Source organism: Onychostruthus taczanowskii, unplaced genomic scaffold, assembly GCF_017590055.1.
Source record: "Onychostruthus taczanowskii isolate IOZ18803 unplaced genomic scaffold, ASM1759005v1 scaffold19, whole genome shotgun sequence".
Lineage (NCBI taxonomy): Eukaryota > Metazoa > Chordata > Aves > Passeriformes > Passeridae > Onychostruthus > Onychostruthus taczanowskii.
This window is the reverse complement of record NW_024499128.1, coordinates 9,445,291-9,456,613: the sequence shown is the minus strand read 5'-3', so window position 1 is coordinate 9,456,613 and position 11,323 is coordinate 9,445,291.

Below are 11,323 nucleotides of genomic sequence, written 5' to 3'. Positions count from 1 at the left end.
TACAGAGTGTCATTTTAGATGATCTGTAACTGCCACTGTGAACAGAATGTGCCAAGAGGTTAACAGATGAAAGCACAGACCCCTTATCGACGGGCAGAGATGGAACATGTCTAGCTGAGAGCTGTCAAGCTGTGGGGAAAGCAAGAAAGCTGGTAAACATGGTGATAAAGAACACAGCAAGGAATACCTCAAATTCATTTTTGTCCCCTGATCCCTCACTATCTTGGCTACTTTATTTGGTTTTAAAGCCTGGCAACAGAAGAAAATTGAAACATGTATTGTAGCTCTCTCTGCAGAGAAGGCTTCTGCTAAAATAGAGCTGCTTTGCAAGAGCAATATACCAGGAAACCTTTTTAAGGGATTTCAGTTCCTAGGGGTCCTTCCAGTTTGGTATCTCCCAGCTTTGTGGACTTACCTGGGAATTGCCAGGTCCCCATGCCCTAGAGAATGAGTCTAATAATAAGAAAGACTTGTCTAACTCAAGGGTGATGGAGGGAATGTCAAATTTTACCCCCCCAAGGAATATCATTCATGCCTGTCTTGTGCTATTCTAGCAGCAGCAGGTTGATCTCTTCTCTTGCTGCTTCCTGAGGTTCCTGTGAATCCATGAATCCATGACATCCCTGTCTTCCTCCTCTGTATTTCTTCCTTTCTCCTCCTTTGATGGCATATCATCCCTGCATGCACCCTGAGCCTTCTCTGGTTTCCAGCTGCCAGAAAAAAAAAAAAAGAAGAAAGGAACTTCTGGGACACAGTGACATAGCTCTAGTGATGCATAGCTCTTCATTGTGTCTGTCCAGCCTCTTCTTCCATGACAACAGCAGAATTAATTATTGCAGGCTGCTCTGGAGCTGCACAAACCACGCAAAAGAACACAATTACCTTCCTCCCTTCCTTCCTTTGCCTCCTATGTGATCTTTCTGTGGAAAGAACACCCCAATACAAATTACTGCCTATTCACAGGTACTTGTTGAATATCTTTCATGTCCTCAAGATTGTTTTAGCCATAAATGACCCACATCCTAAGGAATCAGAACTTCCAGTAGCGAAAGGGAATCTACAAGAAAGATGGAAAGAAATTTTTTACAAAGACATGTAGTGGCAGGACATGGGGGAATGGCTTCAAACTGACAGAGGCAGGTTTAGATTAGACGGTAGGAAGAAATTCCTTACTGGGAGGGTGGTGAGGCACTGGTGAGGGTTGCTCAGAGAACATGTTGGTGTCCCATCTCTGGAAGTGTTTAAGGCCAGGCTGGATGGGGCTTCCACCTGGTCCAGTGGAAGGTGTCCCTACCCATGGCAGGGGTATTGGCCCTTGGTGCTTCTCTGCTGCAGGAGAAGACATTTCTGATCTGACATTAGGCCAAGTAAAATTCTGTGATGTCCCCCCAAAACTACTCTGGGACCAGGCCAGATGTTACAAGACTTTCCTTTGTAGGATTCTTCTTTTTGCAGTCTTGTCAAGTTCATCATGTGCTGAAGAAATCTGATGCAGCTTTATGACTGCATTATTAGCAATAACTAGGGCTCATTGCTGTGCTTTTGTGAATATAAAGGGGAAACTGCATTGCAGGGAGATCTCTTCTGCCTTTGCACATACCAAAAGGAAAAAGGTATCTGTTTTCTGTGCTTGTTATCTAGAAATAACCTTGGCTGTTGGTAGCAGAGGCCTGTTATATCTCATGTATAGTCTGTCAGAGAACTTGACTATTTTTATTTCATTTCTTGCCAGATTCACTGACAAAAGGAACAATCCCTGGGGCAGAACAATCAGTGTTTTAAAATCTTCACCATGCCTGTCTCTCTATTTTTTTTCTTTTTTTAAATTACATTCAATGGACCATAGAGCAGAGCTCGGTGTCCTGACACAGTCTCAGAGCCTGCAGTGACACAGGCTACAAACTCGGTCACCTCTCTGTGAGAGACAGGACTCCCCACAGCAAATGCCACTATTTGATGTCAAATCTCTTTTCAAGGGCAGTTTTGTGAAATTTAACACATTTTAAGGCTGAGGAAGATGCTGAGAAGGGCAATACCCAGAGTCACACTGTACATCAGAGAGAGGCAAGTGCAGAGAAACAACTTCAGCTCCCCTGCCTGCCCCCACTGCCCGTCGGAGTGTGCTTCTCTCCGTGCTCCTCTACAAGCATTCCTGAGCCACGAGAGACCCAGCAAGCACCACCACAACCCCCCCACACAGCCCCTCTCCTGCTCTCTTCCCTCCAGAAATCCCAGAGCCATTCTAGCTCCTGGTTGTACATTGCAGAACCCCGAGGTTGGGGCTGACTGCACTTTTCTCCTTCTCCTGGTTCTCAACCGTCTCCCTCAGCCACTCAACCTTCCCACATCTGTACCTGGCACATCATCCTCTGCCTGTCCATTATTCGGCCCTGTTTTTTCACCTTCATATTTCTCTTCTCATCTACAACTCACAATATTTTCTTTCCACTGTTCCCTTTATCTGCATTTCTTCTCTCACTCACACCTCTACACCAGCCTGCACTGCCCGCTCCTGAAGTTTGTTCTTTCTTCATCCACTGCATTTTCCATTTCCACTTGCAAGCTTTTAGTCATAGAATCATAAAATGGTTTTGGGTTGGCTATCCTCTTGTTTCACACCTGCCATGGGACACCTTCCACTATCCCAGGTTGCTCGCAGCTCTGTCCAGCCTGTCCTTGAACATTTCCAGGGATGGGGCAGCCACAGTTTCTCTGGGCAACCAGTGCCAGAGCCTCACCACCCTCACCAAATCTCTAAAGTCTACCTCTTGGGAATTGTTTGCTCTGGTACCTGTGTCTTGCTGTTTTTTGCTCAATAGGCAGAGATCAAGGTCATTTGAGATTCTTGGAAGAAGGCACTGGCTGGGCTGATGTGTGCAATCCTAACAGTCCTGCTGTTGCCCCCTAAGGAGTCCTGGAGAGATGCCATGTTGATGTGGTTAACTTGGATGTGACAGGGTTTTATTGTTCAGGGGCAACCACTGTGGCTGGGTACTCTGCAGTTCATTGAGATTCTGGTGGAGAATCCCAATTAGGAGTGAAGGAAGTGCTGGTAAAAGACCATTCATTAGGCCCTCTCTCCATCAACAGTAAAATCAATAAGTAATTAACTTGCTACAAAAGAAGAATTTTTGCAAGAAAATCGCATTTTACACAAATGCACTGGCAGCATCCCAATTCTGCTCATGAAAGGAGCCTGCCTTTCCCTCCATGTCTCCTTCCCACTACCCTCTAGAAAACACATCTGTCATGAGCAGCAGTGAGAGCTCAGTACCAAGGCTTGAGGTGAGGTTCATAAACGAGCTTGTAAAGTATCCATAAAATAACCAGCGTGGCAAAGAGCATGTCTGCAACCTTTCTGATTTCCTAAGGGAGAGACAACTTATGACAGCACACAGTCACTCTCAGTCCTCCTTCCTCCTGCCCCAAAATATTTATTGTCCAATTTCAGCCAAATCTTAAAGAAGGGATGAAACATTCAAAGGCATTAAATTAATTTGAAAACTCACTGGTCACCTGTGAGCTTAGAGATGAATGACCCACATCTACACAATTTCTTTAACCCTATAAAAGCTCCTTCCTTAATCCTCTGAGAGGCAAAATGAACAGATCTTTCATGTTCGTGTTCAAAACACAGAGAGCAGCAGCAAAGCCCAACTGCCACATGAGCAATTTTCCCCAAAAAATGATGCTTGGCTTCCTATTTTGTCCTTCACTCCATAATTTCTTCCAGTTACTTCAGTGTCTCACCCCACAGTGACACTGCCTGAGGAGAGAGACACAGTGTGTGCTATCCAAAAAGGGTGACAAGAGAACTGGCAGACAGGTAGGTTAACTGCCCACCCAGGTGTTCAGAGCTAGAGCTGTAGTCTATAAATGCTTTCTACAGCTACATTTGTTCTGTCTAAATGAGCCTCCAGCATGGCACAGATGCCCTTATCACCTCCTCCTTTTTAATGGGGAGGTTTGTCTCTACTGAATTCTACCTCAATTAAGTGACTTTTCTAACATGGCATCTTCACTGTTACTTTAGCATTTAAGTGAGGTTCACACTTCCCAGTGAGAATGGTATTTTACCTCTCCACCCTTGTCCTCACAGTAAGCACTTAATTGGCTCTATATTTTAGCTGTGGTTTTCACAGCTGTATTTTATTCCTCTGGAGCAGAACAGCTACAGGGACTACTTTACCTGTTGGACAGTATGCAAAAATGGTTGCACTGAAGCCAGAAATGACTCCTTCTATCAGGCTCTTTGTTGTGGACATTTATACTTCCTCCTAATTCAGTCAAAAAAAGCACAAACTTTTGGTCAGGCACAACAGCTGTCCAAATGATCCATATCTAATTACATTCCCTGTGATTTTCTCACTATGTTTTAGAAATTTCCTGGGCTTTGGAAGGATTCACAAGCTGTTTGAATTCTGATACATCATAAGAATGAGCAGAAAAGCACAGAGGTTTATTGAATTTTCTAAAGGCAGGCAAGGTGCAGGAGCCTACTGAAAGAAATATCCTTCAATATCATTATTTTATTGGACTCTGAACATGAAATGTCTTGGGTTTTTTGTGTCTGCTGAAGAAAGGAGTAAATTCACTCCCTGACCTTTATTGAGAAGTGCCACTGGGCTTCCAGAAATGTCTTAGGTAGCACACAAAGGTGAAGTCTGATGTGAAAGAGAGCACAGGTGCCTGAATTGCTGTGAGAATCAAGGCTGCAGTCACATCGTGGTGATCACAAAATGCAGGCACTGATTAAATCCTCCCTGTGCACCTTTCCCCAGCCTGCAAAACACAGCTCAGGGAGGGCACCAGAGCCTGTAAAACCACAGAGCACAGGGAAGAGCTGTGTGAGCAGCAGAGCCAACAACGTGACAGTGACCTCATTCACCAGAGACCTCGGGAGACAAAGCTCCTCACCCCTGCTCAGGTGTGCTGCACCTGGGGAGGGCCAGGGGGGAGGGAGAGGCAGAATGAACCCCACACATCTCCCACACTTCTCTGGCAAAAGGAAAACCCTGACAGCCCTCTCACCTTCAGCACTGTCACCTTTTATCTGGGTGACAAGTGGCCTCTGGGCTGTACGGTTCTGTTCACCTGCCAGAAACATTTATCTAAGCAGGGGAAACAATTCTAATGTTAAGCCTTAAAAAAGAAATTGAAGGCTGTTAACTGTATCAAATACAAATGTTTTTCCTCAGGATCTGTTATCTCAAGATCTGGGTCTTGGACCCATCAGGACCCCCCTGTGATGGGATGAAGTCAGAGGGAGAACCGCTAGGTCTGGGTTTGGGTCACAGCCTGTCAGGATTCCTCACAGCACCATCCCTCGGCCAGAGGAATGCTGCACTGCAGCTTTGCCTGGAAAACACTCACACACACACACAGGGCTGAGGCTGACAGACTGAGTTTTGCAACTGATGTGGCAACTTCTGCAGTTGGAGACCTGCAAGATCCTTGGAAGGGCCGTTGAGCAGCGGAACGGTCGCTGGTGTTGGGTAAGAGCAGAGCCTGCAGGGACACAACAGACCCCAGGGAGGGAGGGAGGGACAGCACCTCTTACCTCAATTTTCAGCTAAGATTCAGACACAGGAGCTGTGAAATGAGATAGTCAGGTTCCTCAGCAGCAAAATTGCCTGAAGCCTTTTGTGCAGAAGAACTTGAGGGAAATATCTGCATTGCTCAAGGACAGAGTCGTCATTCCATGTCTGGCTTTTATTAAGGAAAAAAGCAAAGGTGAGAAGCAGGTTACAGAATGGTTCTGTTTCTTCTCAGTCCTTCAGGACTTATTTCAGTACATGATTATCACAGAGTGTAGTTACTGTGCAGAGTGGGGTTCTTTCTCCTCCACCAAAAGGGCTCACAAGGAGATGCTTAAGAGAAGGACAGAGAACCTTGTGCCTCCTTCCCCAGAGCAGCCTTAGTGCTCTCCAGGTGAAAAGGCTGTTAGAGGAGCAATGAGAGCACAGGCCAGCAGAATAACCCCACTGGTGCCCCAGGAAAGAAGTGAGTGCCCATGGGGTTCAGGAAGCTTCAGAACTTTGGGGTTTCTTTTTCTTTTGCATTTCCTGCTAGTTTCAAGTCTCTAACAAGTATCTCTTTGATCTGCAAGTTTTCAATGAATTACTTTGTTGTTGTTGGGTTTTTTAATTCTTTCATTTTCACTGGTCTAGCTCTGGCTTTAAAACCTGAGGTAACACAAGAACAAACTGCAAAGGGAACTCCTGGTTTGTCCTTGGTGGCAGCATTTGCCTGCATGAGGCAGACTGACACGTAATCATGTGCACAGGCAAGTGTGACAGGCGGGAGCAGAGCCTGGAGAATGAGGTCAGCCTGCTTCCTTGAGAAGTTCGTCCTGTAACACTTTCAGGCCCCTTTTACTGAGCTCCTGTAACAGCCAAATTTTGCTCACACAGTGTATCCATGCATGCAAGAGTCCTCCTTTTCCAACATGGGGCTAATGCCTTGTCTAACTAGCAGTATTCTAAAAGCACAAATCTTCTGCTGTTTCATGGAGGCATTAAAATATAACAAGCCACAAGCAGAGTCAATTTTGAGTCAGGATTAATAAGCAGACAGAAGCAGTTCTAAATGAGCTCAGCTGGGAGTAAAAATAGCAGGGAACATGAATGCAAATCAAAATACACCAGGAAATTTAAGTACTTTGACTGCCCAGTCAATTAATTTGCTTCCATAATTACAGTTATTTGCATTATTAAGAGAAAAGCATTCTCATAGACAGAAGTTACTCAGACTAATGTAATGCACATTTCCTTCCCAGATTTCCATTAGAGAAAATAGATCTTGGAGAACATGATGCAAGTCTGAATAAGCTGTATAAAAATAAAACTGATATCCTTGTGAGATTAATGGCTGCTTCAAAATAGAAAAGGAAAAAAAAAAAGGTATTTCACAAGTAAGGTGCTAAACAAAAATTGCATTTGTAATCCATAAAGGAGAAAGAGAGATTCATGCTGTCTTTGCTTCTGAGGGCTGCTGCCATGTGATTATTGAGTAGAGACAAGATATATTACAGAATTAGTGTGTGTTCAGGAAGGGTTCAGAGAGATCAGCTGAAGCACAATAAAAAAATAATGGGATTTACATCGAAAATGAAGGTAAATAACAAGGGCACAATAAAAAGATATAAAAAGATGTAGCAATGTAGAAGAGGCAAGTGGGAGCCTTCTGCAATTCCTGCCTCTTCCAGAGGTGACCAAGAGGTGGAAGATGCAGAACTGCAAAAAAAGAACTGCCACTGCATGGGAAGCTTGAAAGCCTAGAGAGTTTAATGACGTTTATAAAGTTAAAACCAGTTCATTCTCCCATGGTTTGCATGTTCGTCTTGACAAATTCTTCCTCCCTCTGCCTCTGTTTCTGTTTCTAACGCAGCAGGGAAGGTGGCAGGGTGAACTCAGCCGTGTCATTGCTGCAGCCAGCAGGAACCTTCGGAGGTCTGGGACCGTGGTGCCCACAGTCGTAGAGCTGAGCACAGTTACAGATTCCCCTGGTGATCCCAAAACACCGATTCAGGTTATCCATGACAAAGAAAGGGAATTGCATTTCACTAAGTACCCATTTTGTTTAATCCCAGGTAACAATCGTTATGAGCCTGTTCAACCAGATCAGAGCAAGTTGGCCCTGATCTCTGCAGGTCCCACAGGGTTCCTCAGGAGCTGGAATTCATCTGGAATTCATCACAGGACTGGAGCAATTAGAAAGTAGCAATTAAGTGCCAGTGCCTCGTGCCACAACTCAATCAATCAGTCAGAAACACTCTGCTCTGCTTGAAACACAGAATTTGACTCCAAGATTTAAAACACAATGGCACAACCTATTTGTCAGCATTAATAACAGACAGGAGCACGTGTGTTTCAGCCTGTTTAATGTACAGGTGAAGCCCCAGAGGAAATGCTGCTGTGGGGTTAATGGGCCCCCTGAGGCTGGGCTCCTGCTCTGGCCCTCACTCACTCAGTGTGGGTGAGTGGCACAGGCCCAAAGCTGTGCCTGGCAGAGGATCTGTTTGAAATTCCACCCAAGAACTGCCTTTGGGATCTCTGATAATAACAGAGATTTGAAAAATTCTATTTTCACCTTTCCATGGTGGTTTTTGCTCTCATATAACACAGTGACATCCCCTTTGCAGCTCCTGGCAGAAGAGCTGGTGCTGCTAAAACATTTAATGGTGCACAGGAACAATGCTGTACTCAGTGAGCACTTCTCAAAACAGACTGGTTCTACAGCCCCACCAGTCACAAGCAACTAGTTTCTATAGGAACCAGGTTTATCTCCACAATAAGAAACTATATACCCATTAAACAAGGGTTTCACCAACAGCTCTCAGTCTCAAGCAGTGTAATAGACATTTCTGAGTAGTTCCAGCAGCAGTAAAGGAATATTGCTGTGAACATCTCAGAATACCAGGTGAGCTCCCTAGCTTGCTTTGGACAGCTTTTAATAGACACAGGAATGAGTTAATTGCAGTTTCATCAGCTCTATAAACAGGGCTGAGGGACACTGCTATGAGCAGCTCATTCCCACATGTCTTAAAAGCATTTAAAAATATTATCCTGCACATCACAATCCCAAATCCTGCAGGAGGTGGAGCGGATCGTGCAAGTCTCTTGGACAGCTTTAAACTCCAGAATGCTCCAGTTAATCACTGCATTTGGGAGCCCCAGCCACTGAGGGTAAGAAAACAAATCCAAATGAGCAGCATGTGGAGCCAGGTCACACCAAGTACTAAGGCTTTTCCTTGCATTACAGAGGAATGAAAGGTATTCCACATATTATTGACTTTATTTTAAGCGATTCCAGTTAGAGCAGAGGTTTCTGTGTCTGCCCCAATCCTGTTTCAGCACACTGTGAGAGCAGTGCTTCAGTTTAACTGAGAGGTATGGGGTTGAAGGTTAAAACTTGGGAGAGGATTACATTTTCAAAGCATTCCTCTTACTGGGATCAACACAGAGATGCTGAGGCCCTGCAGGAATTGTGAGGACTCTGGCAGGACTTTAATCCCAGCTGCTTTTGGCTGCTGTCACTCAGGACAATGAGGATCACTGTGACACCACCACCACCTGCCAGGTGACCCAGCCTCACTCACCCTACTGCACATTTTTCTCTGTATAAGATTACTAACACACCACTTTTGCTTTAAACCATGCATGGATAGTGCCAGTCTGGTTTTTTTCCCCAACTGGACCAGGGAGCCCAGGAACACCAGGAGACCATGTACTAAAACAACCCATTAAAAAACCCACAAGATCACCTTTTGTATTCATTATTTATTGAGTGTAAAGGAGTCAAAGCTCATAAAAGTTACAGCAAGGCTTAGTGAAAAAATATTAGGATTTAAGAACTTAAATCTTGGTACAGCAAGTGACCGAAATTTGTTCTGTGAAGCTGCATTAAGGGCTGTAGATGGTTAAAACGTCATGAGAATATTTACTACAAATTCAAAATAAAGACAGAGTGAAGACTAGTCTATGATTACATGAATTGGCCCAGTTAATCCTGCTGTTTAAGAACAATCATTAAAAATATTTCATACAATACTTAAATCCAAGGAGAGATACTATCTTAATGCTTAAGGTTCGTTTCCTTTCCCACCCAAATTCTGGACCTTTAAGGGCACTCAGTGGAGGAACAAGTGCTGTGGAAGCCTTTTTCCCCACCATACACAGCTTTAGACACTGAAGCCCTTACAAAGGCACAGGCTGAGAAGCAGTGGCAGAAGCTCAAAGCTACGCAGATGGATTCAATCCCACAGGACCCTCCTCCCTACTCCACCTCCCAGTGCTATTCCAAGATATGGCAAAGAGGATCATTTACCAAGTTCATTCCCATAAAGCAATTTCAGTAGCACATAATTTACAAAAGGCATGTGAAGTAAGAAACACAAGAGAAAAGATGAAGCAACTGAAGGAAGTGATGTCAGAAATGCCAGTGTTTGATCTGTTAGTCACTACAAGATCTCATCAGCTTCCAAAGCTGCTGCAGAAATAATTTTGGATGCAATTTTTGGGTTGGTTTTTTCCTCCACTGATGATCCACACTTCAGAGAAGCATCTTAGAAGAGAACTCAATTCATTCAACACTGGCATTACATTTAATTACTTAGAAAACAGCCAGGAATAAAACACAGCCTATGAAACCTTCACTGAGTGAAGATGGGAAAAAACCTTCCACCTCCATTTGTGATTCAAAAAAGGGTTGAGAAGTCAGCTCTTCACAACAAAAAGGGTCATAAAATGATTCCTGCTATGTGAGTTCAAGCCATTCTTTTTTTACCAGGAGGGTGAGGAGGCCCTGGCACAGTGCCCAGAGAAGCTGTGGCTGCCCCAACCCTGGAAGAGTCCAAGGCCAGGTTGGATGGGGCTTGGAGCACCCTGGGATTGGGGAAGGTGTCCTTGCCATGGCAAGGAGACAGAAATGGATGAGCTTTAACCCAAACCATTCCATGATCACCAGAGAACTCAGCAGTGTCTTAAGTTTTTCTGCACTGTCTTTCTAAAAAATATTTCTTTCCAGGCTAATTGAGAAATGAGGCTAGGAAATACTGTGGAGTAAACTTTAATCAACTGTACCTGTCTATATGGATTATGAATGAACAAATGCAGAAAACTGGAAATTAATGCAGACTTTTGGAAAAACAACATGTGCTGGTTAAAGAGCGAATTGTTGGAACTAAGTACCATTTATGGGAAAATAATTTTGAAAACTTCCTCGTGAAGAGGATATGGAAGTTAATTGAGGCATTTGTGCATTGGCCATCACAGCAAATTTACCTAATGACAAAGTGAGTGCTGAGAACATCCCTGTCCCTTGGCCACCTGCAGCTGAGTGGGGCTGCCCTGTGGCCAGAGGGCCTCCCACTCCAGAGCTGTCCCACCCTGCTGTGCAAGTGAGCTCCAGGCTTAAGGAAAGCCAGTGAGAAGTGCTCACCTTGGCAATTTCTCTGCCCAGTCCAGGAGAGGAGACAGGAACATCCTCATTCTCCACGGGCAAGGAACAGGTCAGCCTCTCTCACTGCTCTGACAACACCCAGCTCTGCTCACAAATAAAAATACAGAGAAGCTGCTGCACCAGCTCTGAGTACAGTTCTCCATCCTGAGCCTGGAGGGCTTTGGAAATGAAACAGGTACTGTAAGAGGGAACAAAAAGAACAAAAAGCACGTGCTTTTTTTGAGTGCTCTGAAGTCTGCAGTTTTCACTGGTAAGATAGACCAGTAATTCCTGAGGCTTTTATCAGTTTGCAAATGGTTTAAGAATCTAGTCGCTTTCTAGTCACTCCACCACCATGAACAGGTCAACATGGCAGATTAAT